At 42.7% G+C, this 14861-nt stretch overlaps 1 long non-coding RNA gene across 2 annotated transcripts; it reads right to left on the bottom strand.

The window, feature by feature from the left end:
- Positions 1–9918: 9918 nt before the first annotated feature.
- Positions 9919–14064, bottom strand: LOC121070899. Of its 2 annotated transcripts, none has more exons than XR_005820288.1 (4): positions 14030–14064; positions 13717–13876; positions 11816–11957; positions 9919–10991 (listed from the first exon to the last, which is right to left on the bottom strand). It is a non-coding gene; the product is annotated as an uncharacterized LOC121070899 (long non-coding RNA). The 2 variants fall into 2 exon arrangements; XR_005820287.1 differs by lacking the exon at positions 9919–10991 and adding an exon at positions 11115–11300.
- Positions 14065–14861: the final 797 nt, after the last annotated feature.

Genomic DNA, 14861 nt, shown 5'->3' with positions numbered 1-14861 from the left:
AGCTCTTGGCTTTACATTGCCATGTTCTGTTGTCAGTGTCGTTTACTTGCAGCGGCATGGGTTTAACTCCAGGCTCTTCAGGGTATGAGTGGTATTTTCTGCCTTTGCCAAGTCTCCACACAGCTCCATAGACTCCAGCTACAGACTCCCAACACCGGTTTAGTAAACCAGCCCCAGATGTTTTCTTCCAGAACACAGGAAACACCTTGATGGTCACTAAACAAGAAACAGAGCCGGTAAGGCACACTTTCAAAGTTTACTTAGCTTGACGCACCTCCCAGGACACTTGATTAGCACTAAGAGCTTGCTGTAGGTAGAGTCTCTGAAGCTTCTTCTACAGAGGAACGTACAATGGGAGCATATATAAAGTTACTGCGCGTCCTGAAAACCCTGATCTCAATTCCCACTCCACGGACATCACAACAGCTAGATTTTCCTATATCCACATCAAAACCTAGCTGATTACTTTGAATGAGATTAATTACCATTGAGTCCCTTCTTTCCATTTGCATCTTTTTGAGGTTTCTTAGCTAAATAATCAAATAGGTCACAGACAATGCTGCAATGTGTTGATCTTGTCAGGTATTTCCTTGTTGACTTTTTGTTTTGAGCAGTAACATGCTGCGTAATTACTAGGAGGTATGCACACACAATAGTGAGACACACTGGATTAAGCTCCAACATGGACCCCCAGTACCCGTGCTTAACCTGCCTGCCTTGAGGAGAAAGATCAAGGGTCCCCCAGACAAAGAGGAGTTCCTGACTGCCACACTTTCAACACACTGGGCTCTAACGTAAAGGCACTGGTGAAGAATTAGAAAATCTCATAGCCTGATTCAAAATCAGCCTAATTCATCTGAACCAGTTGGTTTTCACTGTTCATTTTGGGTCCAGCAGACTGAAGACACCAATGATGTGATCCTACTGCAGTTGAGCCAGATCCTCAATCACTATATAATGGACTACTAGAAAATGCTCCTGTTATACAGAGCTGTGATGCAAATAATAAACTAAAACATTTGCTTTAAAAGTCAACACATTTGAAGAAATAAAAGCAGAACACCAATGAAAATATCTGTCAATAATTGTATTTGTGTATTTCCTTTAAAATACTTGGATTTAAAACCAGCTAGCTGCCTCAATGCTCTGTGATTGGACATAGTATCAGAAGCTTAAAAAACAGTTTGGCAGCCAATGTTTAGTGGACCACATGAGTGGTAAAACATACCGACTGAGCTTGCTCTCTAATACCTTGACTGTGGTAGCTGGCACTAGAAACCTCTAAAGAATGGAAGGTAAATAGCAATATTATTCACATATCTGTATACAAATTCAATGTGATTGATCCAAGTGTGAGGAACACTCAAAGAATTCAAAATAATTTCACCTTGGTGGTCAAACTCTCAAACTATGTGGAATAATGGCATGGAATGGCACAGAATTATAGCTGGCAGTGCCTGTTCCTCTTAGCCTTGCAAATTCTTCCCCCTCACCTCTGCTGGCAAGATGTAGAGTCTCTGTGCATTCACAGTAAAAAGCCTCTGGGCAAAGACCATGCATACATTTTTTCACAATTTATGGCACAAGCTCATTTACTATTTACCTCTTTGTGCTTCTCCAGTACTCACCAAGGATTTGATGTAACTCACTCAAATAGTGAAATGTGTGAACTAGAAACTTGCTGAGTCAGGTAAATTTCTTTCTGGAAGAAGAAGTTCCCAGCCCATAACAGGATCACATCAGTCTTGATCTGATGGGAACACAAGAGATGTAGTAGCACGTGTAGAGGGCAGACTCAAAATTAATCATCTACAGAAGCACAGGAAGCACAATGCATGAGAGATTGGCAACCCACCAAGCTGAAAGGTAACTGAGAACCAGGGTAAACCACTACCACTAGGCTTACCATAAAGCCTGTCTTTGTCTGGGTGGGACAGAGGGAACAATCCTCCAGCCCTGCAGATCTTGAGAGGTGTTTTGGATGGATGGATCCATCACACAGACTAACTTCCACACATGTCAAACCTTCCCCCCTGCAGTCAGTGTCTCTCCTATATCCATCAAGGCTGTATATTGGTATGGTAAGTGAGGCACAGAGTGGTACCATATCACATTAACACGTTTACAGCCCTTCTTACTACAGAGAAGTATAGACAAGCACTATACCCAAGACTCAGGTCTCTTGGCAGATGCTTCTATCATTATCAAACCCAGTACTTAATATACTTATGTCATTTTTAATGTGTGCTCGCTGTAAAGCAACACAAACTATGCTCCTCTTTACACTTCATATATATATGCAATATCTATTTTATTTATTAAAACAACATTATACATTATAGGTGAGCAACCATATATATTTTGTTTTAAATATCTATTAAAATTACATTCTTATAACTAATTTATTAATGATTTATTTTATTAGTGATGTATGTTAGATGTTATTGCTACTGACTGGTAACAACAATCATTTAAATTTTCACATTTATTAAAAAGGAAGAAGAAATGCAAAAAAGGCAGCAGCACAAAAATTTACATTCATAAAGAACAATAAATGGACAGACTTTTTGCACTGAAACGACAATATAGGCAATCAGCCTGGTTCACCATTTATATCAATTATAAATTTAAAGATTGACTGGAATATGGAAATCTCTGGTGGCCAAGGGTATTAAAAATATTATGCAGAACTGTCATGCACTGCTTTTAAAAAATAAACTCCAAACCTGCGCGTAATGTTGGAGCAGATAAGCATTTGCAGTCAGGTTGTTGATCCAAAGAGAGTAATTAAAGAAGGTGAGGTCTAAACTTGTCAAAGTCATTTTGCCCTACTTTCCTATTTATAGGTTTCAAAATGGAAAAAGCCTTCAAAAGGATTTGCATCCTAGCTTCCCTCTGTAAAATCCTTCTGCAAGAGATTTGAGAATTAGCTGCTGTGCCTGCAGTATATTAAAATCTTTGACAGCCATCCACTTGGGGAATCCCTAGGAAAAAAAAAAAAAAAAAACGGAAACAACTGAAAAATAACCTCCTCACTTTGCTTCAAAAGGTTCACAGTATCACTTGAAAGTGGAGAATAAATCACGGTCCTTCCTAGCTGTTCCTAAGGCTCGCCCACGCTGCGGGGTCCTGCAGGGGGAAGAGGTGCAGCACGTGGCCCCCCCGCGCTCCGTCCAGCTGCTCACCTGCTGCCCAAGGTGTTCCCTGCCCTTCGGCCACCGGTCACAGCAGGGAGGAGAGAGGAGAGGCACTTCTTTCTCTCTCGGCATGGTTTAGTTAAATGAGGAGTACAACTAATTGCCTTTTCGCTCTCCGGAGTGCAGCCAATGAACCTGAGCAGGCACCAGGGAAATGCTGCGGGAAAGGTAAAGGGGAGCAGCTCTAAACACCTCTCGTAGAAACTTGCTTGAAAAGACAAATCAAGACAGATACCTGTTTTTTGTTGTTGTTGTTGTTTTTTTTGTTTGTTTGGTTTTTTACTTCTAAAGAAAGAATTTTGGGGGGTTGGGCTGGTGGTGGAGTTTTCTCTACTTTTTCCTGCGCCGGTAATTTTTAACCTTCTTTAAATTCAGTAGGAATATGTTGATAGAAGTATTTTACATGAAAAAGGAAACAAGCTTTAATCTTAAAAGCTGAAACACTCTACATTTTTGTTGTTAAAGATTTTTAACAAAACCCAGAAGAAATAATATTGGAAAGACAAACAAACAAATAAAGAACAACTTCAATTCTGATAGAAAAAAAAGGATAAAAAAGAAAGATCCAGTGTTAGTGCAAATTGTTCAACTGCTACATACTCAGCTACAAACAAATCTTTTGCACAGACATTTTATACCTGAAATTTTCCACCTACCACGAAAAATAAAGGATTTTCTTTGAGAAGTTCTCTAATATACCAGACCTGTGCTTCTTAAAATTGACAGTTGAGCCCTGCTTTGCCCAGCAACAGTGTGGTTTAATGCCTCCTCTGGCTCAAAGTACATTCTTATGTCCCATAGGCAAATGAGGAAACCTTTGGTGGATAGACAGGTATGTGCTGTCAGGGACACTACATTATCTGACAATATACCTTTCCACTTCCATTTATCTTAACTTTCTTGTGCTAAGCCATGAAAAGGCATGGAGTTATCTAAGTCCAACATCATAGCTGTGCAAGCAGATAAGATAAAACGGACAGCTGAAGTGATGAAAAGGAAAATATTTTGGGAAAGTCAAAAAAATGCTAACTCATTTTCTAAACCATTGTGATTATTTGAAAAAGAAAGTTAGTGAATGGTTTTGTTTCTCACTTATTCATTCAAATTTTCAGGCCATCATTAAGAAGTTTAAATATTTCTCATCACAAGGATTAAAGGTGAGCTGATATGGGCATGTATCAAAAAAGAAATTGTTTATACCTTGGCACTTTACAGTCCTGAGGGATGAGTAATGGATGAGGAAATGTGTTTTTTATGCCCACACTGATCTTGCTGAAAGAAACAATGCGGAAAGTGTCATTTAGATAATTAAAAATGAGAACTAGCAAAAACAGAGTCCAAAGACAATCAAAACTTGCCCAGGAGCAAGAAGATAGGCTGGACGCCTCCCTTCTTTTATGCTGTTTCTGATTCCATGGATCAGATTTTTAGCTGTGTAACATGATGCAAGTCCACCCACAGTCAACAGTAAGCTGGTTTCCAGCAGCTGAATGTTTAGTCCACAAGCGTTGTGGCATTTTAAACCCTTCCTTTTAATTCTCCCACTTTTCCACTGCTACCACCCTTCCAAGAGAGTATCCATCCCACAAAGCCTTATCTACAAAGGCCTCTCCAGAAGATACAACCCTGCAACTTCTTGAATACCCTGGGAAGAAAGTCTGATTTATTTGCTTGCTACTGTCAAATAGTCTTGGTTATTTTTCTCTTCTTTAAATCATAGCCTAAATTATCTGAGAGAGAAAACCAATGTTTTAGAAAAGGAAAACCCACTCCTTACTACATATTGATGTCTCTAATGGAGATAACCTCACACCCAATCTCTCCATTTTCAGTTTTAAGTGAACCTTCAGATGACATCCTTATGTGCTGCTTCTGCATTGCTCCCACCAACTCCTTACCTGTTTTGCACAGATACAGAGTCACTGACTTTACAGAGATGTCACATCCCTGAAATCTGGCCACTCAACACGGTATTTTTTACCCCAAACATCAGAGCTATCTTCCCTCATGAGCCAAAGGCTCTGCAAGACGATACAGTGACATACCAGTGGTAATTGTTCTGACAAGGACCCTCTGAGCAGTGTCATTGGAGGTGACAGTCCCTGACAGTCTCCAGCTTAGCAGCAAGGTCACTGGGGAAAGGCAGTTTCCACTAATGCTGTCGGGAAGTGGCCATGCACAGTGCAAACGTAGCCAAATCTTTCTGTCTGTGAGCAGTCCCGGAGCGACCACCATCCTAGGGGGCAAGAAGTTGCAAGAATAAAGACAGGTAAAGCAAAGCACCTAAAAATGCCTATGTTTTTCCTCTTCAAATGAAAAAAAAAAAAAAAACAAACAACAAACAAAACAAAAACACCACACACACACACACACACACAAAAAACAACCAAAACACACAAATAAACCCCCCAAAAATCAAAAATAAAAACGTGGAGGAAGAAGAAAGGGTTTGCTTCATTTTTAGAAAATAGCCATACTAAAGAAATGGCAAACCCATGGACCTGGAAGATCTCTGTCAAAGCAAGTGGGGCTCAGACAGAGACCTCCCTCTATTTCTAAGGTCTGCCTTTGTCCCCTGGGAGCAGAGTTTTCCACTCCAGACCATCACAGTGAACAGCTGGGGAAGGTCTCCCAGTATCCCAGCATACTCTCGGGTATCTGAGCACAGCTCCCTTGCACAGGGCAGTTTTACTCCTCCACACCCCCAGGAATGTGCCTTGCTCCTCCTATTGCAACAGCCCCTATGGGCACCAGTGCCAGAGACATCCATTTGGAAAGAGGATGCTCTGCAAACTGATATGCAAATAAAAGCCATCAGCGAGGAGATGCAGCAGCCACACGGCCAGGCTCATTGTGCTCGCAGTAAGTTCAGCACACTGCTGACCCAGCCTTCCCTGGAGGTGCCACTCGCCCAACAGGTGATGTTTGACTCACTGGTCGCGAGGTGACAATGTGCCAGAAATAGGAAATTCATATCATTTGTATTCCTTTTCCTCTGCTATTCTACGGGTTGAAAGGGCCACCATTTTAAATTTAATTTACAGGGTATACCGTCTATCTGTTGGAAACACGAGGAAGCAGACCTTGTCCTAGTATTTATCAGACACATGCCGCCCATCTGCTTGAGCTGGGTCGAGGAGGATTTGCTGTTAATCCTTCAGACCCATCTGCAGGGGGTTCAAAATGCTGACCAGAAAGCTAGACAAGATGAGGTTTATTTAATTAAAAAAACTGCTCCGGAGGTTACTGGAAATCACTCTGAAGAAGAAATAGCTTTTGATCATGTCACTTCTAGGGAAGGCGGGAGGGGAAGGGGGGGTGGGGGAGGCAGGCAGAGTTTTGCATCAAAATAAGACTGCGACCATCGGTAAATAAGTAAAACGAGAGATCTGCACCAAACAAACTTGTTCCCGTGAGGGAACATTTCTATCTACCTGTTACATCAAATATAGCAAAAGCTAAGCCCCCGCTCCAGCTTGGATGTTTCACCACCACACTGCGGGTGTTATTGACAATTTTATTTTATTTATTTATTTTATTTATTTATTGTTAATCTGGGCCAAGTAAGAAAGGCAGAAATTGGGTTACTCGTGCACGCACGCACACACACACACAAGCACACGCACTAATCGGCAGGTTTGTTTGCATGGATCTGGAAATGAGGCAGACACAACCCAGAAAACAACTCCAAAACTGCAGCAGGTTAGCACTTTAAAACTTGGCATTTGTCTTTGCCTGCTCTTTGGAAGGAACACAACGTTCTGGGGAAGACGGCTAACCCGAGCTTTATTACCTGAACGTTTAATTTCAGCTTTTCATATTCATTGCTACCGCCATGCAAGATCCATTTATGTGGAAGTGAGAAACAACAAAATCCCAGCTACGTTTGCCGTGCTGAAAATGGACATCTGTTAATAACAATATTATTTCTAATGAAACATTATGTACACAACTGGTTTAATGCGGGGCTACCATTTGGGAGAAGTGGCTTTTCATGGGAATAATCCATGTACTTCCAGCTCCTGATTGTTATTTTATGGCAATATAATGCATGACAACTTTCAGAGTAACTCATACAGACAATTTGTCCCTACCTCTCCCAGGGCTCTTTGAAAAGCTGTGCCTTTTCCTAATCAGATTTCTGTACTGGGGGTTACACAGTCATTTTCTTTTGCTTTTCTACTTTTTTTTAAACATAAATATCCTTAGAGAAAGCAAAAGGAGAGACAGAAAGAAGGCCAGGGAGAACAGCCAGCAAATAGCGATATTCCTGACAACAGGCTGTGAAAGGGAGGGTCTGGCATTGAGGGTCCTGTACCCAGCACACCAGTGAAATACAGCTCCACCTAGAGACAGGGGGCACCCATCCTGCAGAAATCATGGATTTTGGAAACCATGGCCAGGAACAATGGGGAGATCTTATTCTCCTGCAGAGAGGCAAGTAAAGATTCACGCTGCTTGGGATCAGATAGCAAGCCTCCTGCTTTGTGGCTGACGATAACCTCTCAGCAAAGTAACTTTATCTGCAGCAAATTATTCCTTAGCTTCCCATTGCAGGATTTGCTCCACCTTATTCTGAAGCAAGTGGTGCTGCCTCCTATCAGATAGAGAGTTAGAGGGATGTCTGCTTTGATTTATTAGAGAAGTTCCCACGGAAAGTGCTCCGGCAAAGTAAGAAAATCTCATCCAGAGATTGCAAAGAGAGAAATTCACTGCATTTCTTTTATGATGACCAGGTTAACCAACTATGCAGAGATTTGAACACACAGATAAAAGGTCTCTGATGTTTAGCAGGCCAGTAAAATACATGTTCTCTCTTCTGGACGTACAGCTTCAAATGATCTGTGGGTCTTTTGTTCCCCCCCCCCAGCCTCCCAATCCACATCTTATTACTTTTTACTGAGCAAACTGGGCATTTCCCCTAGTTGTTTATTCTCAGTGATGTAAATGTGACATTGACCCTTCCTAACCGTCCATTTCATGTATTCACAGCCCAAGGCTGTGTGAACGGATCTGACACCCAGCCCTGCCTGTCCTCGCTGCACCAAGGGAAGACATCGCTGCTGCTTTAATTCATCTCACCATTTTTGCTGGCAGTTACTTCACCCATCACAGCACTGGCAGAAAGGAACATGCACCCCTGCTTGCCAGGACAAAACCAGGCAAGCTTTGTATTTAAGGTACTGCTGAACTTTTATTTCTAAGATGCTGGACCGAGAGTCAAAGCCACTCAGGCTGACAACGTTTCCTTCTGCCATCTCCATCACAGGGAGTGTGTGTGTGTGTGTTCAAGCAACTCAAGCCACAGCAGAGCTCACCAGACCCCCTTTAGGGGGCTTCAAATCTCTGTGATGCCCAAACATCACAAGGCAAAAAACATCACAAGGCAAAAAAAACACTTTTCTTAATGAAAGTATTAAAAAGATAGCAAAGTCCAATTTCTCAGTATAGATACTTCAACTGCACACAGATCCTGTATTTACACATGCAGAGTGGAATTTGCACATGCAATTAAGTTGATTGACATTTTCTCACTGTGTAGATACCTTCATCAGCAAACATTTGTGCAAGCAATCGGTGAGCTATATATTTAAATACCCACCCTGGCATGCAAGAGGAAATGGTGAGGAAACAGCAAGGACACAACTTAGATGAATTCATCTGAGCACTTGTCAACAAATGTAATGAACAGGAAATCAGAGAAGCAAATGACAAAAGCCATGGGTTCTGGGAAAAGAGCCTAAGAGATGGTGTTAAAAGTGTCTCAGGAACAAGCAAAGATCACCTGATATGTCATTTTTGTCATAATTAGTTGGCAAAGAAAATAGTGAAGTCAAAGTCACAGTGGTGCATCGCAGCACTCCTGTTAACAGAGCAAGGCTATCGATCCCATCACTCATTTATTTAGGAGACAGAATTTTAAACAGGAATGAGGACATAGTTACCATCAAACCAGCTGTCAGCTGGGTGTCACCCTAGGCAATTAGCATGCTCCTAATGGGCTACAAATTTTAAGCCCAAATTCTGTCCTCAGATGCTCGCATTCAGCTCACACTGACTTTGCACAGTACATGGTTTAGAGCACAGAAACAAGAGAAGATCTGCAGGTTGATACTGCAGAGGTTTAGACAAACAGTCTTGGTTGGGAGGAAAAGGAGCAGGAGAGGAGATCTACCATGGATGCTGCTAACAGAGCAGAAGCGTGAAAAACCCTCCTTGCCAGACTAAGTAAGGCTGCAAATGTGCTGTCTTCTGCCCAAGGCAGCACTGGAAATGGACTGTAAGTACATTTGTAAGCACTACAGGTAGGTAGCTATTAATATTTCTGGGGCTGATCCTTGGCAGGTGTAAGCCATCCAAATTCCACTGATTTCCTGGTTTCATACCAGCTGTGGCTCCATCCTTGTGTTATTATTAAAAACAGTAAGTCTTCTCTTTGGTCCAAATTTAGTTCTATCTATGCCACTGTGGCTGGATTAGCTCCGCTGAAACGAACGGAGAAAAGTCTGAGCTCACATGTTGGAAATGAACGTGGCTGCAACATTTGTTCAAGTAGAAAAGAAACAGCTTCATACACGCGTGTGCAAACATATTTGTGGCATATTACACTGACTGAACATTTTCCCTTAGAAAGAAGGGAAAACAAACTACTTTCCCTTCAGGAAGTGACATTTTGTGCAAAACAAGATTTCCCACACAGGGAAGAAATGTTTCCCAGAAACGTTCCAAAGAGAAAACCGATGGTTCTTGTTTTGTTCTACATCTGCTTGAGCCAGCACACTGCCATCTGGGAGACTTGTGATTCCTCCAAGCAACTCAGCTGCTGGAAGAAATAAGGGCACATTATGGTAGAAACAGTTCAGGCAGTGGTGGGTTTGTCTGGGATCACAGGAAGCAAAGCTACAGCTCCTGTGAGCATGGGGCTGTTCAGGCAGACGTGAATGATGACCTGATTCAAGCAAAACTCTTTCATTTTAGCTCAAAATGTCAACATGAAATGCTCTGACATTTGCAAATCAATTCTTTTTAGGAACTATGTGTTCCAATTTGAGATGAAAACAAATACGAAAATACCAGAATTTCCCATGGGACAGAAATCCGGTTTTTCAATGAACAGTAAGAGATCTCTATTGAGAGGTCACTTCTTTATTACAAAGCCATTGCTTTCCATGTCTGTGCCTGAATTAAAATAAAAGATGGTCAGGGACAAAACGCTCTTCTCAAACATAGATGGCCAACTGTATTCCACCATGCACACAGCTGGCTCCTCTGTCACACTGGTCATGGAAGCACACAGTTGAACACTCCAGAACAGAGGCAGGGAGTGAGATAATATTAGAACCGAAGAAGAACGAAGTGACTTTTCAAAGTCCATCCCATACACACACTCAAAGCAGGGCTAACTTCAAGTTTTGGATCAGGTACCTCAAGGACTTATCCATCCAGTGTTGTACATCTGCAAGGATGGAGCTCCCACAACCTTCCCGATCCCCTGTTCCAACATACCCTCATGTGGAGAAGTTTTTCTTAATACTTAACTGGAATTTTCTATGACACGATTTGTGACTGTTGCCTCTTGTCCTTTACCTCCAAGAATAATCTGGCTCTGTCTTCTGTATAATGATTAATTCATTGAAGCCAGCTTGTAGGTCTCCCTTCAGCTTTCCCTCCCTCTGGCTGGACAAACCCAGCACTCCCAGTCTCTCTGTGCGCATCCTGTGCTGCAGGCTCCTGGTCACCTTGATGGCCTCAGCTGGACTCACTCCAGTTGGTGTCCTTCTGGTACTGGAGAGCCTGAAGCTGTACACAGAATTACATATTTAATCAGTGAGTGGGATGGATGACAAGGAGTTTGGTGCTTGAACTCGATCCTTGCACCTCCTTCACTTAGCAGCACAGTCTGCCTAATGGCTTTAATGGCATTTTCTAACTCTTAGCAGTGACAACACTCCTGGCACACCTCAACTCTCCGGGCTTCAAAACGAACCAGGGAAATTTGTACCAGGTCTGGATGAGCCTGGCTGACTTTGGCTGACTCCTGGGCACTTCTGTTACCGTTCCCATTCAATCAGATGAAACCATGATTGCAAATCACTTCCCGGCCTATTTCAAGAGGCAAAACATGCGATAACACAACAAATGTTCCTGGGGAGAACAACCCAGTTATGGAATTTATAGACAGGTGATAGCATGTAGAGCTGTGGATTGTGTTAGTGTAGGGGGCAAATACCAGTGTATGTGCAGAACAAAATGGAAAAGTTAACATTCAGGAAGAGCAGTATGTAATTCTCTGCACCAAAGCACATGCTAGTCATGCTACAAAGCTGTCTGCAAGGAAAATGCTAAATGTATTTTTAAGCAGCTTTTCACTGGTGATGGCTGGAAAGGAAAGAGAGAGGCCAGCCCTCTACAAACCTTCACCCAGCGCTCTGTGGAGAAACAGTGACATCAGGAAAACCAACCACAAGCCACCAGAAAGTGCCCCACACATGCTGTGTGAATAAATGCCACTCCTTAGGACTGCCTTCTCTTGAGACCTTGATCATGAGTCTGGGCACTAACTGCTTTTCCCCACCCCACAAACCTTCCCTTATAAAAGACACCCTGTGCTGGGATACCTGCTTTGTTGGTTGCAATTAACAGTGTGATTCCACGGGATGCTCCATCTTTCTTGCCAGAGGATGAGCTTGTTTTCTGTGCCTTGTTACCAGGGGGTTGCATCTGGCCAAGGCAGGGCTTTGGTTCCCAGACTCCTGATACCTGTGCAATTTAAATTTGTGCAATTTAGCTGTGGAGGAGACCCCCAAATCCTCAGAACATGAAGCTCATTCATCCTGTAGTCTCATCTTCTATTCTGTTCCAAAATATTTAGCCTTTACATTTCAGCCACACAACCAGGACACCAATGATTAAATCCAGATTTCTACATTGTCACAGTTATACATCTCCTGTCTCTAACCTCTTTAAATAGAGTTGATTAATATTCAGACTTTGCAATCCCTTGATTAAACCAGACACCCAAAAGGAAGGCACTAGTAGAGACCAGTTGCCAAACTGGAAACTCCAGGTCAAAAACAAAGAAAGAGGAAAGAAAAACAACAACAAAAAACCCACCACCAACCAGCTCTTTCATCTGCTTCTTATGAAGTCTCAGCTGTGTCTGTGTCACTGTGCAGAAGGCAATAAGAGACGATGGCGACAGATGGGGAGCTGAGGACACAATTCACCCAGCCTTCAAGAAAGCTTACGGTCCCGTACTATACATTAATCCACAAGGTCAGTAATGGGGAGGGGGGGAGACACTAACTGTGTAAGCAGATAAAGCATTAAGATGGAGGTAGCAGACAAAGCAGGCATGTCTGTACTGTTTAGCGTGGATGGGGGAATCTGGAGGAATGTCACAGGGGGTATTTCAGCTGCAGGGCCCTTTGCCAAAGGCATGGCCAAAGGGGAAGAAAAGAGCAGAAGGAAATAAATGGTGCAGGAGACACTCATCCAAGTGACAGCCAGTGCTGAACAGGGAGTAAATTAATCCTGGATGACACTGACAGACTAGGATTAAGTAGCTCACCCATGTCATTAGGTTGCATGCACGTATAGATGAGCTAACAAAGATAGGGACAATGCTTACCCCAAATAATTGAGGACACAACAACAACAACAAAAAAAAGGGTCAGGAGAAGGCTACAAAAATAGTACATCAGGAAGCTTCCAGCGAAGGTTTTCAAGTCAGCCCTTTCCTCAGTCACTCCCTTGCTAAAATGTCTATTCCCATTCTGATCACCTCTCCTCTCACCTACTTGACCTCCCTTTTTCTAGCTTCTCTCCTTCTCCTCCAGCCTGTCCAAATGCCAGTTCCTTTGATTTACCACGTTGTCCTGCTCCCCAATCACTACGCTACCTGCAAGCCTTCTGCACAATCTTGTAAAGCTCCATTTCTTTCATAAAAACTATCACTGTGGTGCTTCCGATGAGAGGCAACTTGCCAAGAAATCTTAACTCAATCACTAGCCATCATGAGTCCAGAGCAGATATAACCAATGCACATCACTTTCTAAATGGTTAAAGCTTTTAGGATACTCTCACCGAGCTGAGGCTGCTGAACAGTGGGCTCTGGTTGTCTCTTGCCTGCCCCACCGACTTCACGTATGACTGGATGCATCACCTTGGTTCTGCAGTTTAGTTCCTCCTGCCCTTTGCCAAACTCCAATTTACTTCTCCCGAAATCTGCCCAGGTAGTTCCTCTTGTGTTGAAGCTGTGAAGCACCTAAAGCACAGCCTCCAGGTATGGCTTCAGGGCTGGTTTAAAACAATCTGTGAGCGCACTGCTGTCAATAAAGGACAGGGCTGCATTTTTCCTCCTTGCCCTTCATATTGGTTGATATGCTCAGAAATCAATTATTCATGGGGCTGAGCTACAATTCATTGCAGAGCTGCGAGGACTCTGGAGGAGTGGGCACAAGGGAAGAGGCGGACATGCACATTTGGGGATGGAAGCAGCAAGTGGCTTCAGACTCACCTCTGAGCTCTCCTGTAGTACTGGGAATAAGAGAGCAGGACCCTGCAGATAGTGCTGCTCCGTCCATAGACTCAAGGGACATTGTACTTTGAGTTTCTTACAGCGCTTGCCTAGTCAGGGTCCTCAGTGCTCTCTCCCAGCAAACATTCACTCCTGTACACTGGAATAATGAAAACTAAAGATTGGTAATATTCACATCAGTGTGGAAGTGGTTTGGTAAATTAAAAAAGGATCAATCTCACTCAGAGCTAGCAATGAGATAAGACTTAACTACACATATCACCCAAGTGGGAAAGAGAAAAGTGCTGTTTACCCTCTAAGACCCCTGCTAAAGGCATCTCTGCCCAGACCAGGAACATTCACCAAAGATGCGTAGATACCCTTTTGTTTCAGTTTTCCTTCCTCAAGACTGTTGCAATTAGCATTTCTTAATGCAGCTCAGCTGAAACTGCCACTAATGCAATCCGAAGTTGCTAACTGCAATGTCATTGTGCACCATAACGAATGTTTGCTTAAAGATCAATAGGTGAGGCCAGTGTTAATTGTTAAATTAAACATAAACATTGTCAAAACACATCTATCATTATTCTTCCACCTGATGACATGAACCTGGAGATCCCTTGGTGACCTTATATTCAGGCTCTGTGACCTTCAGGTGCTTTGCATCAGATTATCTTCACCTTCTGCAAACTTTGTGTTTTAACTGATCATTTTAGAATACAAAAGATTGCAAAACTTGTGCAGACTCAGGAGGGTTTTCTCTGAAAAACAGTCTCTGAGGGGGTGAAAACCTCTATAGGGTACTTAGGAACATCTGTAGCATACAGGGAAATTTGGAGTTAAATATGTCTCAATCTAGCTGCAGCCTTTTGTGGTAACATCCATTTCTACCCTGCTTAGATTACCTGCTGGACTTACCAGCAGAATACAGTATTTCAGGTGTCAATTTTCAGATGCTTTGCCAACTGGTGGGCTTCAGCTCCTACTAACCAGTCACAGGAAAAGTTACAGATCTGAGGATGGGCACTAAGCATGATGCAGGAAGATGGTACCGATGAACATTAAAAATATTGGGTTACAGTCCAGCACGAGCACTACTGCTCTCAGTGACCAAGTGTGTAGTTACACTGGATTTAGCAGCGAAC

This window comes from Cygnus olor, chromosome 5 (genome assembly GCF_009769625.2).
Source record: "Cygnus olor isolate bCygOlo1 chromosome 5, bCygOlo1.pri.v2, whole genome shotgun sequence".
Classification (NCBI taxonomy): Eukaryota; Metazoa; Chordata; class Aves; order Anseriformes; family Anatidae; genus Cygnus; species Cygnus olor.
This window is presented reverse-complemented; position numbering and strand designations above follow the sequence as displayed.